Source organism: Mauremys reevesii, linkage group 2 (assembly GCF_016161935.1).
Source record: "Mauremys reevesii isolate NIE-2019 linkage group 2, ASM1616193v1, whole genome shotgun sequence".
NCBI lineage: Eukaryota > Metazoa > Chordata > Testudines > Geoemydidae > Mauremys > Mauremys reevesii.
This window is the reverse complement of record NC_052624.1, coordinates 33,624,601-33,650,793: the sequence shown is the minus strand read 5'-3', so window position 1 is coordinate 33,650,793 and position 26,193 is coordinate 33,624,601. Positions and strand designations below refer to the sequence as shown.

The 26,193-nt window shown below is 45.1% G+C and overlaps 1 protein-coding gene across 2 annotated transcripts in view; it reads left to right on the top strand.

The window, feature by feature from the left end:
- Nucleotides 1-26,193, top strand: part of LOC120396762 (amyloid beta precursor protein binding family B member 1 interacting protein) — a 107,729-nt gene that overhangs the window by 19,095 nt on the left and 62,441 nt on the right. Inside the window, exon 1 of one of the 2 annotated variants that reach the window (XM_039521819.1) lies at nucleotides 16,826-16,841. The exons of the other annotated variant lie outside the window; for it this stretch is intronic. The gene's annotated coding sequence lies outside the window, so the exon portion shown is untranslated. Of the gene's footprint in view, nucleotides 1-16,825; nucleotides 16,842-26,193 lie in introns of those variants that run through there. 2 annotated transcript variants of the gene reach the window in all.

The window sequence follows — 26,193 nt, the reverse complement described above, 5'->3', positions numbered from 1 at the left end:
CTAGGATCTTCAAACTTGGTGCACATAGACCTGTAGATGAAATCAGAGTTTTACCCATCGAACTTTCCTAAACACTTCTCATCTATTGTATCACTGTTAGGAACGTAGGCATGGCCACAATGGAAGAGACCTGTTGTCTAACTAGACCAATATCCTGTCTCTGAATCATCCGGTTAGGGCCACTGTTCGAGATCATCTGTCCCTTTGAAGATCTCACATTAATTTCTAATAGTTAGTTTGGATCAACACCTGAACCATCAAGTTTCAGATCTGTTTCAATGTTTGATTGCATTAACTATTATAACTCTTGCTGTCCATGTAAATGTCCAACCCCTCTTTGAATCTGGCTAAGTTCTTGGAGTGAATGGCCTCCTGTGGCCATGAGATCCACAGTGTAATTAGATGTTGTGTGAAAATGTATTTCCTTTGATCAGTTTTGAATTTTTCACCTTTTAAGCTGTATTGGCTGTTCCCTTGCTTTTGTCTTATGACTAGGGCCCTACCAAATTCACAGTCCATTTTGGTCAATTTCATGGTCGTAGGGTTTTAAAAATAATAAATTTCATGATTTCAGCTATTTAAATCTGAAATTTCATGTAGTTGTTGTAGTTGTAGGGATCCTGACCCAAAAGGGAGTTGCGGGGGAGTCTCAAGGTTATTGTAGGGGGATTGCAGTACTGTTGCTCTTACTTCTGCGCTACTGCTGGCGGCGGCGCTGCCGTCAGAACTGGACAGCTGGAGAGCACCGGCTGCTGGCTGGGAGCCCAGCTCTGAAGGCAGCACAGAAGTAAGGGTGGCAATACTATGATCCCCCCTCTAAAATAACCTTGTGCCCCCCGCACAACTCCCTTTTGGGTGAAGACCCCCAATTTGAGAAATGCCGGTCTCCCCTCTGAAATCTGTACAGTATAGGGTAAAAGCACACAAAACACCAGATTTCACGGGGGAGACCAGATTTCAAGGTCTCTGATGCATTTTTCATGGCTATGAATTTGGTAGGGTCCTACTTATGACATAGATAACCCCAATCTACCTTCTCTAGCCCATTCATAATTAGATGCATTTTTATCATGTTCTTTCTTAGGCTATCTCTACACTGCAGTCATAGGGTGTGGTTTGCAGTTCATGTAGACATACCCAAACTAGTTTTAGTCTAGCTACCTTGAGCACCACAGCAGTGAAACTGGGGTGGTGCACACTTCAGCATGGGCTGTATGAACCCACCCAGAACTCCAAGTAATCACTCATGTGGCTAGCCCACATTGACGCCTATGCTGCTGCGGCTTCATGACTACCGGTAACCGAGCTAGCTAGATGAAAGCTAGCTTGGGGATATCTACACAAACTGCAGTCACGCTCTGTGATTGCAATGTCGACATACCCTCATTTATCTCCTGTCTATGGAAAACAGTCCCAATCTTTTCAAGCTGACTTCACATGAATGTGTTTCCACGTCCCTAATCATTCTTGTCACCCTTCTCTGAATCACCTCTAGTTCTGCAATGTGCTCGTTGAGATGGGGTGAACAGCACAGTGCACAGTATCCTAGAAGAGGGCGAACCATTGATTTCTAGAATAGGGTTGTAATTGTTAACCCAGGCATTTTCTTTCCTCGCTTGTTTTGTTTTATTTGCCAGAGTTTATTTTTCTATTGCACCCATCTCCTATATGGCTAGAGATGTTTGAGCAGCCGATGTCCCTCCCTCCCCCGAATCACCCACATGCTCCTGTGCTGCCTGTTTGCTTCTGCTATGTTTTCTTCCAACTCCCTTGACTAAACAGTATTTTATTTATTTGTCATTTAATAAGAGAATCCCAGATATTAGATATGGAAAAGACTTGATAGGTCAGGGGGTTGGACTAGATGACCTCATGAGGTCCCTTCCAACCCTAATATTCTATGAGCTAGCCCTATGTTTGGAAAATATATTGATGATCATCTAAACTTTCCATTGCTCAGTGTCATCCCATTTCTCCTGTCATCGTTATGCACCCTTGGGTTACTCACAATCTCTTTCCTTTTGATACCCTTTGAATACTTGCAGACAATTATAATCCCCTTAGTTGTCATCTGGATTGTCTACGTGTACTTTTTCATGGACCCATTCCTGTAGCCTCTCTCTCACACACCCCACCACACAAAGAAGGAGCTGTGTGTGCACAATGACTGGAGGATATGGTATATTTATTTTGATTTTTTTTTATAAATTATTCCTTATTTTTAGAGTTTTATTTTGTAATGATCTGCCCAATATTCCCAGTGTCATCTACAGAGAGACTCCCCGCTCCCAGCACTAAGACACTTACTCTCCACAGTTGACATCTGCATTGGCATTTTTGCAACTACATCATGTATTCAGTTCACTCCTGTTGCTTCTCTGTATTTTTTTGGCATTAATGTTCTCTAAATATAGTATATCCTTCCACTCAGTCTGTTCCAGATGATTTATCCCAAGATATATCTGTTTGCATTTTTCAGGCTTAAATTTACATTGTTATTATTCTGGTCAGTCTATAACTTTTCATTTGCACACTTGGCAGCTTAGTAATAATAATAATTTGCATTTAATTAATGGTCTGGTTTTGGATCTTTTCTTCCAGATCATTAGGAAAACTTAAATATAACTGGTCCTAATACTTATCCCTGCAGCAGCCCACTAGACATCTTCCCCAAACATGATACCTTGCCATTTATCATTCCTTTTTGTATACAGTCCTTCATCTAGTTTTCAGTCTATTTTAAATGCCATCAACTCAGCTGAGACAAGACTGGAGATGCAGAGATGGTAATCTTGCTTAAGAACATGTTAGTGCTTCCTGTTAGATGTTTTCTGATTACAAAAAGGAATGTTTAGGTCATGTGATGTGCTTGGTAGACCACGTCTTCCTGTTAAACACTTTAAAGAAAAAAGACTTGCTTCTGGTGGCACTGAGAAAGTATTGTATCTGAACAGCTGCGATGCTGTTTAGTGTGGCACCCGTACCTGTGTTTCATATTGCACTGTAATCATTTTAGATTGCACATTAGTTATTTAATCACATTTTCTGAAAAAGTAGAGTGAATTTTGTTTAAAATTTTACTGGTCATTCTACATCCGTATATACTTGATCATAAGCCGGTTCATTTATAAGCCAACCGCCTTCCCCCCCCCCCCCCAGATGGATAAATAAAAATGGAAATTTTTTATAACCCATTCATAAGCCGACCCTATAATTCAAGGGTCAGCAAACTTTGGCTCCCAGGCCATCAGGATAAGCCGCTGGTGGGTCGAGATGGTTTGTTTACCTCGAGCGTCCGCAGGCACTGAGGTAAACCCAAGTAAACAAAGTGTCCCAGCGCGTCAGCTGCTTACCCTGATGGGCAGGGACAGCAACTGGTGGGGAAATGTTTTTGGGGGGAGAAGCTGGGGGTCAGAGGAGTAACCCCTGTGACCACCCCCCACATGGCCCCACCCCTAGCCCGGGACACCCACACTTTCCCCATCCCATCCCTTCCCACCTTATCTGGGGAGGGCCAGTGGAGGATGTCTCTGGCCTGGCTGGAGCTGCTCCGGTGGGCCAGACCAGGCGGCACGGCTGCAGCATGCTCCGGCGCAGCCACAGCCTGCTCTGGGGAGCGGGGTCAAGCGGCATGGCTGCAGCCAGCCAGCCCCAGAGCTGCAGCTGCTTTGGAGGCTGGGGGGCGGGAGGGGGGAAAGCATGGCGAGAAGCGGAGAGACTCTGGCCTCGCCTCTTCCCTTCTGGCTCTGCTGGCTGTGCTGCCTCTCCTTGCTCCCTCTATATGGCTCCCTCTGCTGGCTGTGTTCCACCTCTCCCTCTCTATACCCATTCATAAGCCAACCCCCTTCTCTGGTGCTTTCCTTTTTTACTACTAAAAAATCGGCTTATGGACGAGTATATACAGTACTAGTTTTGTAAAATGAATCCACTTACTTCACTTCATTTATGGAAGCTGTGCTGTTACTTATTGATGTAGATAAAAACAAGCAAACCATGAAACTTACTCCCTTATTTCTTGCAGATATGAAGTTTTGAGTGTTTTCATTTTTCACACTATCTTAATAAATTAAGTGGATTGGAATTATACAGAATATGTTTTAATCACTCTTAGAATACACAATATTGACAAAAGATTTAATTTTGAGTTTCAAGATAAAATTCCCATTACAGATCCACATGGCAGATCCCTGCTCCAATATTCCACATTCACTACATTCAGGGAACTCTCATTGAGAGAAACACAATACCATGGGTCAGATTCTGGCTTGCCCCAGGGCATGTGTGAAAGCTGAGGGAGGGTGCAAGGCGTTTTCTCCTGTTCTTGCACCCTGGGCAAGGAGAGACCAGAATCCTGGCAGGAAGTGTAGTCCCTGCTTGTTACCAGGAAACTCATGGGGGCAATTCTTCAGCTGGTGTGAGTTGTCATAGCTCCATTGACGTCAGTGGAGCTATGATTTACACCAGCCAAGGATGTGCCCCATGGTTGCTAGGTGCCTGAAAAGGGGAGAGGGAGAGGACGTGATGGCTGCACCCCCTCCCTCTACACAAGCCAGCATGCTAGTACTGTAGTTGGCCATACATCGGGGGGAATATGTTCCACCTTTTTCAAGAGTCGTGTAGGAAGCATGTGCTCCCTGGGAGCTTCTAGGAAGACCCCTCGCTGAGTCAGACTCCTTGAGACCCTGCCCACTCTGCACCCCTCTTATCTGCCTTGTGCCAACAAATTCAAAACTATAAGCACATGGGTGTCACAGACTAGCTCTGTACTACTTTCTTTGGGGATCTTGCCTCTTCTCTTCACTTTTCAGTCTTTTAATCCTACTGACAGATATTCTGCCTTCCTTTAGTCTCTGTCAGATTTTTAACCTCCCATCCCCCTTTGTTTTGTTTTTTGGTTGCTCATTCCTTAAGACCTACTTTCAGTCAGAGTTCTTCTTTTCTATATCTCATTCTGAGGATGTGTCCATCTTGCAAATTTCAGGCCTCAGATTCATTCAGTACAAGCCTTACTCAGAAAAGAACCTTTTTTAAAAGGGTGGTTTGGGTTGTAAAACTCCCCTTAAAATGTAAAATATTTGAATTATTTCTCCCACATCTGTAAGTCAACATAGTGGTGACACAGATACACGGATAGTGCACGTTTTTCCTATTCTTGCAGCCTGATAAAAATCTTATCACTAACTTTGCAGGCATGTTCAGTGAGCAATGTAATATGTAGACAATTTAAATGACATGAAGAAGATTTTACAGAGAAACTGAAAAGTTAACTTCAAATAGTTTTATTTGGCAAGAGAAATAAGTGCTTTTATTGCCTGATGAACAGTATGTATTTATTCAAACCCCTTTTAGATGAAAAAAATTAAATATTTTTTCTTTTCTGGCTAGCATCTTCTGAACACATTGGAGAGCACCATAAAATATTAACCAGACTCTTAATTAGTAGATAGCGGAATGCTCTGTTCTGCAGGGACACAAATTCAGCAGTGAGCTTAGTACCACTGTCCTAGGTTGATGAAGTCCAAATTCATGGTGCTGTGGTACACACTGCAAGTGACCAAGTACCAGAAATGAAGAGCAACAACAAAAAGAGTGAGGATAATGGACCAGATGGACCACTAGTCTGATCTGAGATAGTAATTCCAGTCCTCCTACCTTCTACCCCCATCTTGCTCTACGAAGCAACGGGAAGAAGTGATTGAAAGGGATCAGCTGTGTAGGATAATTTGCAAGCTCATATCTTGAGATATTATTTGTATTGCAGTAGCAGTTAGAGGCCAGGGATCCATTGGGCTAGGCACTGTACAAGCAAGAGTCAAAAGAGTCAGTCCCTGCGTTTGAAGAGTTTACAATCTAGTATTCTTGCTGACTGTACTCATTCATTAGCCGGTTCCTTTATAAGATGACCCCCCAAGATGGTTAGGTAAAAATAGCAAAAACTGTATGACCCTTTCATAAGCTGACCCTATATTTTAGGGGTTGGAAAACTTTGGCTCCTGGCCTGTCAGGGTAAGCCGCTGGCGGGTTGAGATGTTTTGTTTACTTGGAGTATCTGCAGGCATAGAGCCCCTCAGCTCTCTGTGGCCGCGGTTCGCCATTCCCAGCCAATGGGAGCTGCGGGAAGTGGCACGCCATGCCTGAAGACACTCCAGGTAAACAAAACAACAATGTATTAGATATTCAATTAAATGATTCCATAAAGTTTAAAATCATCAAATTTTGGTGTAGATGTGTTCATAAGCCGACCCCCACTCTTTGATGCATCACATTTTTACCAAAAATATTTGGCTTATGAGTAAGTTTATATGGTAGGTTTTTCAAAGTATCCTGTGATGTGGAGTGTTCCATGATTAATACGTTCCACAGCCCAGACACTCTGCTCCCACTTTCCAATGCAGCGCTATCCAGGCATTTACAAATTTGACAATACTCCAATAAGTCTTTAAAAATGAAACCCAAATGTTTTAAAACTTCAAAAACCCTCCTTGCAGCTTCTGAATTCAGTAGGGCAGCTACAACTTGGTGGCCACTAGGACACTGCAAAATTGTGGGTTTCTTTCTCAGGTTCACCACATGATGACCAAGCCAAAAAATAAGCATCAGATTGTCTTTTAAGAAACCAAGATTGTCTTCTCTTGCAAATGTGTTCAGGAGTTAAAGCAAGAGAGCATGCTTAAGTGTAAAGGAGAGAACTCCCTGAAACCATGTAATATGTAAGAGAGTTTTTGTCTGCACTATGGGCCAGATCCTGAGGGGAAGCAGAACAGCACTCAGCACACCTTGCTGGAGGAGGGGAGCACAAAGGTGGCTTTTTGCCACCTTTCCACACCCCTCAATTCTTGAGGCTGGCACAGCTTAGACCAGTTTCAGGGCCACTCTAAGTTGCACTGACTTTGGCTAGAGGCTGATACATCAGCAGGGTCACTTGTGCACAGAATAGTTCAGCCACAATTGCTCCAACCTCAGCATGCCCCCTGAAATGCCCCCATATCTGGCATAGCACTTATGTTACATTGGGGTTTCCCCCAAGCCAGAAAAATTTCCAGCTGTCCACTTGGGGCACTTTAATTCTCCTTTGTGCTGTCAGAGTGATACAAAAGAGATTTGGCAGGCCTGAGATCTGGCCCCGTGGTTTTTTTTTTATAGGTTTCTGTGAACCATACACTCCTTTTGTTTAGTTTAATAACGATTGTCAAATTGCAGGTAGGCAAACTATTAATTTTTTCTGCACCTCAAAAGGCTAGATGGTGCCTTGGAATACCTGCCTACTTGGCACATCAGTAGATTTTGCTATGTTGTCAGGTGCATCAGAGGGGGTTCTGAGGGGCCACACAGTCCGTGAGGTCTCCAGCTAGAGTCTCCAAGAGTCTGACCCTACCAGAATTGCTCCTGGGAGCAGTGCAGGCTTTCCTGCTCACTGCATGATCCTTGAAGATGGTGCAACATATTCCTCACTCTGCATGTGACCAGCTACCAGGATGCTGGTCTCTACAACGGAGTAAGACAGAGTAAATTCTCTGAAGCAGGTGGGAGCAGGGAATGGACAGAGCTTTAATTCTGTCTTTCCCACTTGCTTGAGGCTGCTTCACTGCTGATGAGCACAACTAAGGCAGGGCAGAGGGCCTCCTAATTTGCTGTAGCAGCAAATTACCACCACCTTGGAGGAAGCAAGGGAGGAATTGTGTCTCAGGGGTGTGTCTGAGACCCTGTCTACACTGGCAAGTTTCTTCGCAGTAAAGAAGCTTTCTGCACTGTAACTCCAGAGGTGTACACACTGTCAAGCCACTTAGTGCACAGAACCTGCGCAGTTGCAGCGCTTTAAAAAAAACAAACACCCCAATGAGAGGCATACAGCTTTCTGCGCTGGGCCTACAGCACCACAGTGCCAGTGTAGACACTTGTCAATTACAACGCTGCAATTGGCCTCCAGGAGGTGTCCAACAATGCCTGTTCTCACCTCTCTGGTCATCGGTTTGAACTCTATTACCCAGCCCTCAGGTGACCAACCGTCATCCCCACTCCATAAATTCCTTTGGAATTTTGGAAGTCCCCTTCCTGTTTGCTCAGTGATGCGTGGAGTGGTCTCAGCGCATCTTTCCAGATGACTCTGCCTGCTCCATGCGCCAGGAGATCCCCTGCTTGGAGCAATGCCGAGCTACTGGACCTCATCAGCATTTGGGGAGAGGAGGCTGTGCAGTCCCAGCTGTGCTCCAGCCATAGGAATTATGATACCTATGGACAGATTTCACAATGCCTGACAGAAAGGGGCCATGACCAGGACACACTGCAGTGCAGAGTCAAAGTGTAGGAGCTGTGGAACGCTTACCACCAGGCATGGGAGGCAAACAACCGCTCTGGTGTTGTGCCCTGCCGGTTCTACAAAGAGCTAGATGCAATACTTGGCGGCAACCCCACATCCACTGTGGATACTTCATTGGCTTGCATGCCAGTCAAGAGTGGACCGAGCCAGGAGGAGGAAATCTTGGATGAGGATGTGGAGGGGGAGGGGGACCCAGAGGCAGAGGATGACTCGGAGGTCAGAGATGCTTGCAGCCAGGAGCTCTTTTCTATCCCAGAGGAGGCTAGCCAGTCACAGCTGTTGGATGTTGGTGAAGCGCAAGCAGGAGAGGAGGCCTCTGGTAAGTGGATTTGATTTTGGAAATTGCTGAAGCCAATTGTTGGGGGCAGGAGAGTTGCAGAAAGCAGGCTTGTCTCCCACCGCATGCGTAGTCTGAGCAGTGGAACAGGTTGTTGATTGACTCCCTCACTTCACAGGAATCTCTCTCAGAGATCTCCAGGAAACTCTCGTGTCGATACTGAGCAATCTGCTGCTGCAGGTTCTTCAGCAGAGCTGCTTTGTTTCTTGCCCCATTAACAGTAACTTTCCTGCGCTATTGTCCTGTCATGGGGGTGGGAGGGAGGGGGGATTGGACCATTGCTGCACACAGGGGAGCCAGATGGGGGCCAGGGCAGAAGGCGCAGGCTTGGAGAAGACCCTCCTTTGAGTCCCTGCTCACTGTCAGCAGCGAGATATCTTCCATAATGATCAGACCCCTTCGAAAGTGTGGGGACAGGAATGATAATCAGCCCCCCCCTACAGTGCTGACTCTCCCCAAGAGCCACGTGCCCAGTGTACAGCAGGGTCCGGGAAGAATGATTTGCCCTGTCCCTGCGCCTACTCACTATTTTGGGGATCTTGTGGCTCATGTGTGCTTGCCTGGGGTTGGCCAGTTAGTGACAGGTGTGTGAGTAGTGGCTGTGTTTTGAATCACTGACTCAGTGTTCTCTGTGTTGCAAACAATACTGCTGCTGTAAAATGTTGTGTTTAAACTTCACAGAGATGACCTTGGGAGCCCAGCCCCCCTCTTTGTTGTTGGCATCTGAACATCTGCGCAGAATTAGAAAGCGGCCAAGAAGAACTAAGGAGGACTTTCTGTGTGATGTTATGATGCACTCTGCCGCCAAGAAACAGGAATTGAAGGAGTGACGGGACAGCAAGAAGAGGGACATGCCCCAAGTCACAGTGCCTCATGGGGTTGTTGCTGTGGTGGTGCTGTTTACGTACCTTAAATCATAATCCAGTTTGAGCAAGGGATGCAGCTGATTGTAAAATAAATCTTTACACAAAGGGTATATATCTGCTGATTCTCCCATGCATATTAGCATGTTTGTTTGTACAGCTGGATTATTCATTTTGGGGAGTTTTCCCCATAGCCATCTTTCTTTCACATAACTAGGAAGAAATGTCATTGTCTCACGAAGTTTTCTGTGGCAGTGGATTTAAGTGTCTCGCCTGTCTCAAGCAGCCCATGTAAGCTGAATGGAGATAGGTGCCCAAATCCCATTGAATTTCAATAGACATTGTACCTCACACTCCTTGGATTTCTTTGTAAATCTCAGCCTTGCTTAGTACATTAGTTTGAATGTGCAGGGGAAAATAAGCCACCTCTTTTTTCTTTATAATGCTATGCTGAGAGATACTGGTGATTGCTTGGATCACTAACCTCTTTGAGACTCGGTGTGTATGTGCCCTTCACTTAAGATAATTGTAAGAAACATTAAGGGTGACACTTAAAACAAGGCCTAATAGAATCTGCCCAGAAGTTAGCACCATGTGGGTGGATGGTCCTACTAGGTGTTGTGACCAGGCTGGTGTGTGAGTGAGAGAGAGAGAAAGCAAAGCACACTGTGACCCTGCAAAAAGTTAGAAAGCTTTGAGATCCAGTGTTGCCTAAAGCAGCTTGGGGCTGTAAGCTAATAAACTGCTCTTTTGGTTCATGCAGGGCTGGCTCCAGGCACCAGCTTAGCAAGTAGGTGCTTGGGGCGACCGCTCAGAAGGGGGCTGCAGGTCCAGCTATTCGGCAATTTGGCTGAGGGTCCCTCACTCCCAGTCGGAGCGAAGGACCTCCCGCTGAAATGCCGCAGATCGCGATCGCGGCATTTTTGTTTTGTTTTGGGCTGCTTGGGGCGGCAAAACCCCTGGAGCCGGCCCTGGGTTCATGGTTCCTCCTGCACTCAGTTAACCAAGACTTTGTATGTTCCTTGTAAATAAACAAGATTGCACCAAAGACAATACCAGACTCTGTCAATTTCTACTTCCGGCTGAAACCTCCTCACGGCCCCAAACTTTGACTAGCCACTTGGGTAAAAAAGGGGCAGCAATATGTTCATTTGACAATGGCTAAAGAAGGTATTTAGAAGGGGAATGTGCTGGCAGCGAGGTGGGTTGAATGGTCTCATCCTAGCCCACTTCAGAGTGTGTTTATGTTAAATTGTGACATTATTGAGAACCACATTTCTTTTATGGATTTCCACAAATAATAATTGCATTGATATTTGTCAGATAAGCAATGTTTCACCATCCCTCGGTGAACAGATGGACTTTATCAGCAATTGTAATTTCTGAAGTTAATATAATCCAGAACCTGTTAGTGTGAAGTCAGACATAAACATGCCCTCCAGGCATTTAAAGGAGGATAGATATGTAGATCTTTCTGTGTTCATAGAATCTCAGGGTTGGAAGGGACCTCAGGAGGTCATCTAGTCCAACCCCCTGTTAAATAGGAACACATGAGTTCCAAAATTTATTTGTCAGAGTTTTGTAATGTGGCAAGCAAAGTGTCAGTTTCTGATGATCTTGTTTATCAATGGCATGTAAAATGTCTTCAGGCAGAATCTGATGTCATTTTATATGAACATTCCAGAGCTTATGGTATTATGCTTATAAGAAGCACACGAGATCTTTTTCAGGGGAAAAGGCAATACGCTGCGTTTATTGAAGATGCAACAATTAACATATGCATTCAATCACCCCCCCCACGCACACACATGCCAGTCAATGTTATAGTTACCAGTCTAGAGTCCGGCTCAATCTACTGGCCAGCTAGATTGATCACGGGTAGGTAAGAGCCGGGTTCTGTCGGTCGCGACACAATGCTCTGGAGAAGTCTTGGCAGGACGAACCCAAAGTTTCATGGCAAGGCACTCTGTTTATATAGTGATTTTCCTTCATTGGGACCAATGAGTTTTGCACCATCATGCTGTAATCAATGGTGGTTTGACAAGTGCTTGTTTTCTTAAATTTTCTTCTCTCCTTTATTTTTCTCTTCTTTTCTTTCAAGTTCCTTATCTTATCCCATTGGATCACATCTATCTTGTCCCCATTGATAGAGTTGTGTCTTGCTCTCTTCATCTCGTCAATCTGCCCTCCTCTCCTCTCTCCAAATAGGGGCATTGGCATGCAGCCTCTGCCTGCTGCATCTGTTCTGTCTCCTCCCCTCCTATCTGGGTTCTGGGCCTTCACACTTATCACACTTTTCACACACAACACACAACAAATTTAATTAATTTACACATTTTGAAACACAAACATCAAATGCAATGCAGAAAAAAAAAAAAAAATCATTTTTACTTTTTTTAAAATTTTTTAAAATGCTAAGCCTACAACAAACAAAGGACTGTTAAAGGTGTGTGAAATCAGTCCAGACACAAAGAAAAATTCTAATCTCTCTCTAATGCATCTCTGCCAATGGCTTCTCTTATTTTATTCAAATGGGTGGCAAAATGGTGTCAAATCATAATCATACATCATATACATTTATACATTTATTATTATATACATTATAAATATACAAAACAATAAAACAAACAAAAATAACTACACAGTGGGCAGTACAGAAATGGAAAAAAAAGAAAGTTGAGAGTGAAGTTTGTGTATAGTGGGATTAAGAAAGCATAAGAAAGAAGAAGAAGATTTATACCTGCCTGATGAACCTGCCTGATGAAATCCACATCCACCACTCCTGCCACACCAATCCTGCTCTCACACATTCACATGCCTTAGGCATGAAATGCTGCCATGGAAATTGTTATCCATATCTGCTACATCCACATATGGTTAGATGTTTGTGTGGTTAGATGTGTGTGTGTTTGTGTGTGTGTGCTCTAGCTCTGCAGTTAGCACAGCGAAGAGCAGTCCTTGTAGCAACGCCAGGCGAACTATAACTACAAAGCAAGATCGAGGGGGTAAGGTGCAAGTTTAAAGTTGACAGTGTTGACAAAGCACTATATACTAAGACACAGATGCCCATGCTCTATGCGACCATGTCAATGGACATGTGTCAAAATGATGGTGACTTCCATTTCCCCATTTCTGATTCAAGATCCTCCAGATACATACCTCTTATACTCTGAACACTTTTTACATTATACTGCCCAAATGAGTACTGTAGCCACCCATTGAACTAGCCACATATAATTAATCAATGTTGGTTCAATCAAAACATCTCTATTACATACTGTCATACTGACCTTATTTTTTAGGAGGGGTCAGTGTGTTCCTGTTATCCTTGGGGAATGTTCTTGTACCATCCTTGATATCGGGATGTTCTGGTACCACTTGATACCAGGTTGTGTTTGCGTGAGTACTCTTGCTTAGAACTTCTTAGTAATGTGCATTTCTGCAATATCAGCCCTGTCCTTGCCAGATTCTGTGAGCAGGTCCTGCTTCATACCAGGCTTCTGACACAAGGGCTTATGTCTCAGGCTCTCTTCCTACTACAAGTAGCAGGTCAGATTCTTTCCCTAGTGCTTCAGAAAATGTAAGGGAGTGTGTGCACTACTACTTTGTTATCCATTGTTAGCAATGCCCACTGTCTTCGGAGGATGGGCTGTTTCTTAATGCAATGGCAGCAAGTTGCATTAGACAGTGTTTCCCTCCCCAGGTTCCCTTGGGCCATCTTGCCCTGAAACTGCTGAATTGTCATGGTACTGAAGCATCTTGGCTTCCTTGCCCATAGCTTCAGATAAATTCTGATGCAAACTCCTGCCTTAACACAAGAAATTCCAAAAGTGCTTGTAAGATCTGGAAAACTTGTTGCATGGTGTGTCTGATAACCTTCAGAAATCCAGCATCCAGGGAGTTTGATGTGATGATCAGCTAGACAAGGGACTGCAGAAGTGGTACGAGTGAATTAGGAACAGCTGGAGACATCTTTGTACAGGACTTTGGAAATGGCAGTATAATTAGTGACAATGAGCAGCAAAAGCCCAGTTGGTCAGGAAGAAAAGGTCCTTTGGTCTAACACAGGGGTCGGTAACCTTTCAGAAGTGCTGTGCCGAGTCTTCATTCAATCACTCTAATTTAAGGTTTTGCGTGCCACTAATACATTTTAACGTTTTTAGAAGGTCTCTTTCTGTAAGTCTATAATATATAACTAAACTAGTGTTGTTTGTAAAGTAAATAAGATTTTTAAAATGTTTAAGAAGCTTCATTTAAAATTAAATTAAAATGCAGAGCCCCCTGGACTGGTGGCCAGGACCTGGGCAGTGTGGATGCCACTGAAAATCAGCTCACATGCCGCCTTCAGCAAGCGTGCCATAGGTTGCCTACCCCTGGTCTAACACTACCAGAAGAGAAATCAAGATGCAGAAATCTGATTTCATTGGACAAACTGATGCAAAATACAAATAGCAAAATAAAATGACTTGAGATTGTTCAGTGTAACAAAGCTGTAAATATCTAATGTAAGAGAAGTAGCAGCAAAGAGTCTGGGAAATCAGAAGAGAGAGATTTAAAAATAAAAGGCCAAGCAGGAAACTAGTGCAGTAGGATTCAATGGTGGATATGGAATGAAAAACTGGATCTATGAGTCTAAGTGGGTGAACTGGTGAGTTGGCTAAGACATTTCTAAATGACAGGAACCTTTAAAATAGGTCTTAATCTGCAGAAACTGAATAATGAAGGTTGATTGTTAAAACATCAAACTGGAGAAAAACTAAGTTCCAATTAGTCTCATACAGTGTGAGAATTATGGGAATGTTTAAGGCCAGAGTTGCTCATATGGGAAAATGATTTTTTTCTGGAGATATAGAGAATAAATGATATGAGAAATCAAAACAAACACATTTTCCTGTGTTTTTGCTCTTATTCAAAAGAATAACTCAAGGGGATACTGTCAACTTAAACTTCAGTCATTTTAAGAATAGGTTAAAATTCGTTTCACAAACTGCACTTCCCGTGATGTCTCCCTGACAACTTTTTATTTTACAACCACAATTTCTGCTTTTTTGTTTTAATTTAGATTTTTCCCCTCTGCTCCATCTTGTTTGTCTCAGACAAATAACAAGGGAAACAGACTATAAAGGGCTGTTGTATTTGCATTTTTTCTTTAATTGCTTTCATTTATACCTCCCTCAGAAGTTACTTTTAATTATAATATGTACAGAAAATTCTGACATGAGTAATTGTTAAATGGTTATACATGAGGACTATTCTTGAAACTCAGTTTAACTTTTTAAAGGCTTGTGCAAACCTTTTCCTGTTTTTAATTTTTTAGTTGCAACAGGCTGAGATACTGCCAAACTTTGCTTTGCGTTTCTGGTAAAAAAAAATAATCCCAGAAATCTAGCAGTAAAGACCCCTGGCCACTGGGCAGCTGGTCCAGTCCACAGCAGCATGTCTTTTGAATGGGATAGATTCCAGCCACCCACCACACCCCAGTTCTCTATCCATTCTTACTGCAGTAATCAGCAGAAGGAGGAATGGAACTAAGGGCCCAGGAGACGAGAGAACCAAATGATGGGGAAAGGGGAAGGAAGTGAAGGGGACACTTCTGTGCGAGATTATGAATGCTCTCTCTGGATATCTTTATCAGGCCACCATCTCCATTTTGAGTGCACAGGCTAGTTGCTTTCTCTGTTGTGCTTTTGCCTCCATGTCGGACTGAAATTCCAAAGCATAGTGATACAAGGCTGACAATAGAGCAGGGGCGGGCAAACTTTTTGGCCCAAGGGCCACATCTGGGTGTGGAAATTGCATGCAGGGCCGTGAATGTAGGACTCGGGCAGGGGGTTGGAGTGTGGGGTGTGGGAGGGGGTCTGGTGTGCAGGAAGGGGCTCAGGCCAGGGGGTTGGAGCAGAGAAGGGGTGCAGGGTTTACAAGGGGCTCAGGGAAGGGGCTTGGGGTGCAGGAGGAGTGTGGGGTATGGCAGGGGGCTAAGGGCAGGGGGTTGGGGTGAAGGAAGGGGTGTGGCGTGCAGGAGGGGGTTCGGAGCAGGGGTGCAAAAGGGGGCTCAGGGCAGGGGGTTGGGGTGAAGGAGGGGTTTGGGGTATGGGCTCCGACCCAGCGCCACTTACCTGGAGCAGCTTCGGGGTGGCAGCGGCGTGCAGCAAGGCTAAGGCAGGCTCCCTGTCTACCTGCCTGCCTGCGCCCCGCGCCACTCCCAGAAGCGGCCAGCACCACGTCACTGCGGCCCCTGGAGGAGGAGGTGCAGAGGGCTCCGCACGCTGCCCTCTCCTGTGGGTACTTCACCCGAAGCTCCCATTGGCTGCAGTTCCCCGTTCCCGGCCAATGGGAGCTGCGTGGGGCGGTTCCTGCAGGTGAGGGCAGCACATGGAGCCCTCTGCCCCTGCCCTCCCACCCCCAGGGGCTGCAGGGACACGGTGCTGGCTGCAGCATGGGGCCTGCAGTGCCACGGGGTGGCAATCCCATGGGCTTGATCCAGAGCCCTGATGGGCCAGATCGAGCCCACGGGCTGTAGTTTGCACACCCCTGCAATAGAGGGTCATTAACTTGGAATGTTTCTCTCTTCTAATACAAACAGCATAGATGATAGAGTGGCTCCCAACCAGGAAAATTTGATTGTTAGGGGAAGGGTTGCCTGGCAACAGAGTTACCTGGTAGTTTGGGGATGCTGACCAATAGTCCTCTGACAGAGGGACTGGAAGGTTATAAAGGACAGGAGCTGATTAGGGGGTCCTTGGCCATTTTCACCAGCTCAAGCTGAGGGAAGCTGCTTCAGGATCCTGATAAGGCACAGGGGGATCCTGTCTACCTGAACCAGCTGGTCCCCCAAGAAGGACTCCCAAAGGACGGCTGAGCTTGAGTGAAGGATGTTTTGTTCAGGTTGGTGGTTGTTTTCTATATGACCTGTGCTCTGTGTGTGCTTAAATAAAGAACAATAATGTGTTTTGTTATACGCTTACATGCTTCACCTACCACGTGGCCCCTTGATGTCAGCGCTGGGTCATGGGTAGTTAGCCAAGTGGCACGAGACAGGACCAAACATCAGGAAACAGTCATTTGTCAATACAGGACTAGAAACCAGAAGTCAGATGCAGAAGATAAGGCCGAGTCAGAAACTAGGTAACAGAAGCACCACAAAAGCAGAGTCTTCAGCCACAGCTAGCTGGGATTCTTCTAGCTGCACAGATGAACTTCCTGTATCCTCCCAGATTTAAGTAATATGTCCGGACCAATCAGGAATCGGGAATGTCCTGTCAATCAAGCCCTCCACAGGCAGCACATCCTGTGGTGTGTGTGGGCCTCTGAGGCTCATGACTTGGTGAGTGTGTCTGCTGCCAGAACTGTTAGGTGGCAGCATGGATGTAAGGGGTTGGGTTGTAGGCTGTCTGGCCTAGCAGTCAGAGCTGGGCTGAGGTGAGAGATGGTAGTTGGTGAGCCAGGTTCAATAAGCAAGAGTCAGGGTCAAAAACAAGCTGGGATCAGAGACCGGAGATCATAGGTAGTACTGGGCTAGAATCAGGAGGCAGAAATTAGGGTCAGGAGATCAGGAGACAAGGTGAGGTCTGGAGTCGCAGCAGACCCAGTGTCTGTGTGGATGCCCAGACAACTTCCTGGAGCACCCTCCAGGGTTAAATAGGGTGGTTGACCAATCAGAGGGCCACAAGGTATTGTCACTCTGGCTCCCTTGGGTGGTAGCTCCTGCAGTGCCTGCTCTCCACCATGATCCATGACTGTGGCTCTGCATGGCCTTCCAGTGGCACTGTGGGAACATCAGCTATCCTAGGCTCTGCCGACCTGGCTTTTAGTCCCTTACTCTGGGGGTGGTTGCCACCCACGGAATCTGCAAACGCAGGTTCTGGACCTGCTTCTCCTTATGCTGTACCACTCTCTCACTCTTAGGGGCAACCTTTCTGCATCGCCTGGGAAGCTTTTGTAGAAAGCCTCTATTAAGTAGGGAGTGGGGAGGCCCAGTTCCCAGCATGGATCCTCAGGACCATACCCCTCCCAGTCCACAAGTTACCATAATTTCCCCTTTTTGAGCTTGGAGTCCAATATGCCCTGGACAAGGTATTCTTCATGGCTCTGGAACTCGATGGGTGGCAGAGGTGCTTGCGTTAGGTCCAGAAATGGGTTTTCTGTGAATGGAAGACTCGGTGCATTTTGAGTGATCTCGGCAGGCAGAGTTTAACAGTGACAGGGTAGTTAGCTGGAAATCTGAAATGGTCTCAAACATCAGTGATCTAGTTCAGTGTTTCTCAAAGACTGGTCCGTGGACTGCTGCCGGTCCCTGAGATCTCCCTGATGCAACAAGCCAGTCCCTGGTATCAAAAAGATTGAGAAACACTCATCTAGTTTATGGGATGAACTGTTTGTGTGGAGGTGTTTGGTTGAGAGCCAGACCTTCCAGCCCACCTTGAATTCTGGGCTCTCCTCTCTCTGGCAATCCACATATTTGCCTGTAGGCCTCTTTTGCTTCCACCATGTGTTCCTTGTGTTCTTCCTGAATGTGGTGGATTTGCTGTACTATATCTCAGGCCCAGAGGCGGCTCTAGGCATTTTGCCGCCCCAAGCACGGCAGGCAGGCTGCCTTCGGTGGCGTGCCTGTGGAGGGTCCGCTGGTCCTGCGGCTTTGGCGGACCTCCCGCAGGCGTACCTGCGGGAGGTCCTTTGAAGCTGCAGGACCAGCGGACCCTCCACAGGCGAGCCACCGAAGGCAGCCTGCCTGCCGCCCTCGCGGCAACCGGCAGAGCGCCCCCCGTGGCTTGCCACCCCAGGCATGCGCTTGGTGTGCTGGTGCCTGGAGCCGACCCTGCTCAGGCCTCCAGGTTTTGGGAGGCAATTGGGAGCATGGGATGAAAACCATAATTGGCAAAAAAGGGACTTTTGACTGTGGAGACATGATCAGTGTTGTTATATGCAAACGTGGCATATGGGTGGAGAGAGGACCGATAATCCTGATGGCAGTTTGTGAAACACTGCATGAATCATTCTAATACTTGGTTTACTCTGTTTTGGGCATCTGTTTGGGGATGGTGCGCAGATGATAAGCAGGTATGGATGTTTAATAGTCAGACAACTTCATGCCAAAAATTGGGAGATGAACTGGGACCCTCTGTCAGATCTGATACATTCAGGGAGCCCATGCAGACAAAAGACGCATGTGAATAGAAGTTGAGCAGTTGCTGTGGCCAGTTACGCACAAGGAATGAAGTGAGCCATGTTAGTCAGCTGATCTACCATTGTGAATATGGTGGTGCATTTATTCGATTCAGGGAGTTCTGGTATCAAGTCCATGGCAATCACTGTCCAGGATCAAGTGGGAGTTTCTAGGGGCATAAAGGTGCCGAGACGTTTTGTGAGTGGAACTTTTGCACAAACACATATGTTACAGGAGCTGACATAAGTCTGAATCACTGTCCATATCTGGGAGGTCAGACATAAGGTTTTGGAGTGGCCAAAATGGCTCATTAAGGGGGCATTGTGGCATATCCGGAGTACTTGCAAGAGGGGGCACCCTGGCGGGACATATGTTATTCCATCTGTCGCAGTACACCACTGCCTGGTATCACCACTGGGTTGCTCTGGGGAAACTGCAGTTGTCTTGGCCAGCAGGTCGTCTTGAGCAGCCAACTAGATTAAAGTAAGGAGATCATGTTGCACTCTGGTGTTGAGGAAGTTGTGAGGTTTGAGAAGGAAGGGTCTTTCCCAATTATGTTCTCTTCCTCCTTGTAGTATCCCCTCTTGCACAACAGAGTGTTGGCTTTGTTGTTCTTGGTTTCAGGTTGATGAATCATAGTGAAATCAAAATGGAAAAAGAATAGCACCCATTGGAGCTGTTGTTGCTTCAGGGCTCTGGCTTTACATAAATATTCTAGGTTCTTATGGTTGGTGTATACTGTACCAGGCCCACTGAAGATCCAGTCTGGTGAACACCCAAGCAGATTGGATATGGTTCAGCAGCTCTGGAATCAGTGGAAGGAGTATTGTATCTAAAATGCCTCTTGGTTTAGCATCCAGTAGTCTACACAGAGACATAGGGACCCATCTTTCCTCTATACAAAGAGGATTGGAGCCCTGGCAGGACCAGGAGACATTACATGATGGATGAGCCCTTTAGCTGTGTTCTCCTGGATATACTCACGGAGGTCCAGGAGTTCCAGCTCCAAGGTTGCATAGATCTGGCCATGCAGCATATTGACCCTGGGTTGCAGATCTATCAGACAGTCCCAGTCCCAGTGTGGGGGCAGTGTGACTGCATTTTTCTTTTAGAAGATGTTGATGAAGTCCTGGTATTTTCTGGGGACATGGAGGGTCTCTATTTTGCTCTCATTAGTGGATGTGCAGGTCATGACATGCCAGCCAGTTTGTGCTGAGGATCAGAGGGAAATATGGAGAACTGATTATAGTGAACTGCAATGTTTCCAGGTGTCCCTGTATTGCAACCTCTAGCTGTCCCTTGCATCACTGGTCTGGGGGACAGGTCCCATCTGTTGTTTCCACAAAATCAGGCATAGTTTCTGTTGAATGTGGATTCATAGAGTCCGGACTATCACTGCATCTATGAAGTTGTCAGCAGCACCAGAATCAGAGGGCCCATTGTAGAGGAATTTTTCCAGGCCTTTCCTGGGACGTACAGCTGAACCTGCACCTGGAGGTGTGGTGAGAATCTTGAGAGCTCAGGAAGGATCCTGAACAGGGCTCGGGGAAGGGAGGAGGGAAGAGGGAAGGGCTAAGTGGACAGGGACATAGGCAGAATGGCAGCATGGTTCCCCTCTTCTCTCTTCACTCGCACAGCCAATTACCAATATGGATAGACAAGTCTATGAATATGGCTAAATCCATGGGAGCCTCCGGATCAGATCTGTGATATGGTACCATTGCTGTTGGTGAGCCTTTTCACACAGCTCTAGTCTAAAGTCAGTGGCTGTTTAGCCCTTACCAAGGTCATTGTTGAACTTGTGTTAGTTTAAGGGATAACTCAATATGCTTAAGTCTAAAAATAGTATCTCTGCTCACAAGATTTGGTGATGGGAACATTAACTTTGTTCTCCTGAGAATGATTTATAAAAATACAAGAGAAAAATATGGACACTAGTAAATGAGATGGCTCAGTGACTATCTCGGTGCACTCAGTCTAGTGTTTATGATGAATATCTATTCACTGAAAGTGGTGCCTGCGCTAGACATGGTTATGCTTCCTAATCGTCATTTGAAGATAAGATGGAACTTGTAGGGCTGCCTACTTGCTTAAGGTCTGAATGATCTGATATTATAACGCCCTTTATTTGACCGATCAAGTAACAATCAGCAGTGACCAGCCAGCTCCATTCTTCAGTGAAAATCCTTTGAGATTTCTTTGAACATTGCTTTTCTAAATGGAAATATTATCTTTCCCAGTGAATTGATTGGATCTGAAGATTCAGTCATGTAAAGTCAAGAGAGAGGCTTTAAATATATTAGAGTTTATAATAATCTGATAAATTAGGTGAACTATTGGAGAATTCAACATCCAGTTCTCTTGCATCAGTTTTTTCACCAATCTATTTTTCAACTCTCAACAAGATTAGCTCCTTCTGTGTTTTGACCATCTCTCCTTCTAATCCTTTCATCCACTGTAAAAAAGCAGTCTCCTCTTTTGACAAGACCTCCTGGTAGCAACATGAAAGTACTTGTTGCCCTCTTTACATTCCTGTTGTGGATTTAAAAAAAAAGCAAAGTATAATTTTGATTTAGCACAGGCTTGTCCTTAAACATAGGTAGGTCATTTAAAAAAAAATCAAATCAAAAGGCTCATGGAGTTAATGGTATTCCTATAGCTGATATTTTTCCTTCCCTGCTAAATTGCAGAAAACAGGAAAATTAAGAAGAATTTATTATTTATTAAGCACCAACAATATATTTGGTGATATACTGCAACTCTATTTTCATCACATGACAAGTATGAATTTGCTGTGTCTGATCAAATACAAACACATCTCTCTCTTCTAATGGAAACTCTGAATTCCCCTAATCCTAAATATAATGGGAACTGCTTAAATTGCAGTCTGGCTATTGCTGTAAGGCTAATGATTCCAATAAGTGAATTAGGATTTAATAATCAGTTACCCCTACCCAGTAAATTACAGAACCTCTATATACCTTTGGTTATTGCTCCTGAATCTGTGATGATAATAAATTAAACTCTTTATATATGTATTAGTCATTTTTGTTTGTACAGTGGTATTATAGGCAATTATCTCATTGATATCCCTTCCCTAACTCCATAGAATAAAAATTACTTCTAGCAAAGGAAAACAAACCAAACTGAAAGTTTGTAATGTAATAAAAACATCCACTTTGAACTGATGTGTGTGTTTACATGTCTAATACTACCTCTCAATCTTGTAGATCATTGCCAAGCCTCTGTGTCTAGCCATAAGTATTATAAAGCGCCTAGGACCATGGTGCCTAAGCATTGTTTCTTGTATAAGAAGTCATTTGGTATTTAAATCATACAAAATATTTTATCTAGTCAGAGTAACTGTGTATACAGTATACGAAAGGACAATCAAGTTACAGACCTTTCAATTGACTATTAAACTATACCTGGTATATTTGATGGCTGCATAGTGAAGTTTTGCACTGACGTGCAGCAGTTCTGAATCCAGTTCCAAACCTTGAGTTCCCCTGGGTTGGTAAGATCTCAGAACACTGTGCATGCACCTGGACAGATTTTCTGTTGCCCTGCTTAGCTATTTACACTAGTGCAAAGAGTCCAAAGTGGGTATAAAATACTACTATATGACTATAGCATTTTACACCCACTGTATACCAAATTACAGAATGTGCAAATGATGACATAAGTGAAAGGACAATCATATTTATCCCCATGCCAGAGGGCCCAAGGGAGGTAGGCAGAGTGGCTTGTGTTGTTCTACTAGAGACCTTTCTGGCTGAGTATTGAGTGCCAGTGGGGCAGGGCACTCAGGTTAAAAGGAAATCTCATCGGATGAGTTGATACACAGGAAACTTTAGTGAGGATGGTTAAAGGGAGCTAGAGGAGGGAGACCATGGCATACTTGGGTTCCATCACAGTTTTGAAGAAGTGCCAGTAGTCCCCCTCATATTACAACATTTACCTTGAACCTCATGTTGCTTTATTTTATGCAGAGCAATTAAGCAGGTAAGAATTGTTTAATTACTGACCACTCTAACTATTTACCCTGTGTGTACATAGTCCGTGCCATGCACTCTCAGGATAGTGACATTAATTTTTGCCTTCCAAAAATAATAATACACAAGCACCATAAAATCAAAAATTTTCAAGATTCTCAGTGATGTCTTGTATGTATTTTCCCTTAGGAAAGCTGAGCTCAGATACAGCATCTGATTTGTAGTAAGGATCTGTAGTTTGCTGTGCTGTTTCCGGCTGGATTGAATGAGACGTAAGCAGATCACTGGTTTACCCAAGCTCGCACAACAGTGAATCAGGAACTCAGGCCAGATTAGAAACCAGAATATTTTAGGTTCATATTCCTTTGCTTTCAGCTGGGATTTTTAGAGATGCCTACGAGAGTTAGGGATTTAATGGGACCTACAGGGGTTTGGCTCCCTAAAGGTACGTCTACACTACAGGACTATTCCGAATTTGCATAAACCGGTTTTGTAAAACAGATTGTATAAAATCGAGTGCGCGCGGCCACACTAAACACATTAAATCGGTGGTGTGCGTCCACGGTCCGAGGCTAGCATCGACTTCTGGAGCGTTGCACTGTGGGTAGCTATTCCGTAGCTATCCCATAGTTCCTGCAGCCTCCCCCACCCCTTGGAATTTCCGGGTTGAGATCCCAGTGCCTGATGGGGCAAAAATCATTGCCGCGGGTGGTTCTGGGTAAATGTCGTCAGTCACTCCTTCCTCTGGGAAAGCAACGGCAGACAAGCATTTTGCGCCTTTTTTCCCTGGATTGCCCTGGCAGATGCCATAGCATGGCAATCATGGAGCCTGTTTTGCCTTTTGTGACTGTCACCGTATGTGTACTAGATGCCGCTGATAGAGGCGATTCAGCAGCGCTACACAGCAGCATGCTTTTGCTTTTGCATGACAGCAGAGATGGTTACCAGCCATACTGCACCATCTACCAATCCATAAATTGGTAAAAAGATGAACATGGCTACCAGTCGTTTTGCACCATTTGCTGCTGTCATAAGTGCCCCTGGCTGCTCTTAGCCAGGGGCTCAAAAGCCAAAATTGGGAATGACTCCCAGAGCCAATCCCTCCTTTTTGGTATCTAAAAATAGAATCAGTCCTGCCTAGAATATGGGCAAGTGTACTAGAGAACCACTGTATCAGAGAGCACAGCTGCTCTGTGTCAGATCCTGCAGAAATTATGAGCTGTATGCTATTCACAGGGGGTGCTCCTGCAACAACCCCACCTGTTGATTCCGTTCTTCCCCCAGCCTTCCTGGGCTACTGTAGTATTGTCCCCCCACTTGTGTGATGAAGTAATAAAGAATGCAGGAATAAGACACACTGACTTGTTAGTGAGAAATTAGTGGAAGGCAGCCTCCAGCTGCTATGATAGTCCAGACAGGACAGTAAGGAGTGTGGAGGAGAGGAGCCCTGCATCCCTCTGCTAGTCCAGGGACAATTGAATCTTTTTTTTACACATGAAGGGTGGGGGCTGACAGAGCTCAGCCCCCTGTTGCTATGATGACGATGGTTATCAGCCATACTGTACCATCTACCAGGAAAAATTAGGGCCAGGCGCGCTTGATCGACCTGACGGATGCTAGTCAGCATGGTTACCAGCCCTTTTGCACTGTCCCATGTGCCAATAGGCTGATGATGAGGACGGGTACCAGTCGTTTTGCACCATCAGCCACCCATGGCGGGGGGGGAGCAAGGATGTTGGTGTTCAGTGCTGCAGCATCGCGTCTATCTGCAGCATTCAGTAAAGATAGGGTGACATGTAAAAGAGTCAAGAGAGGATTGTTTTCCCTTTCACTTCTGGGGGTGGGTGTGGGGGGGGTGTAAATTGCCGAACTATGCCCTGACCCACCGCGGACACTGTGTTTGACCCTAGAAGCATTTGGAGCTCAGCCAAGAATGCAAATACTTTTTGGAGACTGCAGGAACTGTGGGATAGCTTGAGTCCTCCAGTCCATGAGCGTCCATTTGATTCCTTGGCTTTCCGTTACGCTTGTCACGCAGCAGTGCGCTGAGTCCCTGCTATGGCGTCTGTCTGGAGATTTTTTTTAAATGTTTTTTAATTCGTCTTCTGTAACGGAGCGCTGATAGAACAGATTTGCCTGCCCTTACAGCGATCATGTCCGCATGGTCCATGCGGGAGCTCTTTCTTTATTTTGATTTTTAACTGCATCGCCACACGTGCTGATCGGAGCTCCACGCTGGGCAAACAGGAACTATTCAAAAGTTCGCGGGGCTTTTCCTGTCTACCTGGCCACTGCATCCGAGTTCAGATTGCTGTCCAGAGCGGTCAGTGGTGCACTGTGGGATACCGCCCGGAGGCCAATACCGTCGATCTGCGGCCACACTAACCCTAATCCGATATGGTAATTCCGATACTAGCGCTACTCCTCTCATTAGGGAGGAGTACAGAAACCGATTTAAAGAGCCCTTTATACCGATATAAAGGGCCTCTTAGTGTGGACGGGTGTAGCGTTAAATCAGTTTAATGCTCCTAAAACCAGTTTAAACAGGTAGTGTAGACCAGGCTTTAGGCTCTTTTTAAAATCCCAGCCTCCGTTAGTTTTAGTACAGTTCAGTAATCAAGTAAAATTACCAAGCAATTCTCAGGAAAAGAGTATTTATCATGTAGTTCAGTGGCTATTTATCCTATAATTTTGGAATAGTTATGACTCTATGTGCCATGTAAAATTAAGTGCCTAAAGACTGGTGCAATCTCTGATCCCCCTTTTCCTGCCACTCCTTGCAATCACCAGGCTTTCTCCATGTCCCCTGCTGACTACATCTAGAGCGCTCATTGGTCTTGGAGGTACTGAGAACTTTTGCCCCATCCTGCAAGACATTAAAGCAGTCCTACTGAAGTCAATGGGACTAATCACATGCTTACAGCTCAGCATGTGTTTTACTGTTTTGTGGGATCAGTGCCAGAGTATTCAGCACTTGCAGGGTCAAACCTCTAAGTGAGAGAGTGCACTTTGCCAGGCTCCCAGGTCAAGTACCTTTTAGCATGCTCCTGTATCTCAGAAATGACTATACATTTGCTCTGTCTTTGATGGTCTGCGACAGACACCCAACAGCGTAAGACCAGAAGTATCTCAAATAAAGAAGTGTTTGGTTTAACATAGGGAGAAATATCAAGCCAAAAAATTAAGTGATCAAACCATATCCAGTCCTTGTACTAGAAAACAGCCCAACTAAAATCTTGTAGTTACAATGGTTTAAGCCAAGGACTGAAATCCTCACATTGTGTGTTCAGGAGTTTGTCAGCCTCAAATTTTCAGTTTCTCTCTCCCTCTCTCTCTCAACTCAGTTTTAGTTGTTTAAGGTGCAGATTTATTACCTGGTGACTCTTAATAAAATATAGATTATACATTGAGCACTGAGGTTGATGGAACTACTCAAGAGCATAAAATTAAGTATATGCTTAAGAATATGCAGGATCAGAGTCCTAATTTATCAAAAGCAGCAAAGAGTCTTGTGGCAC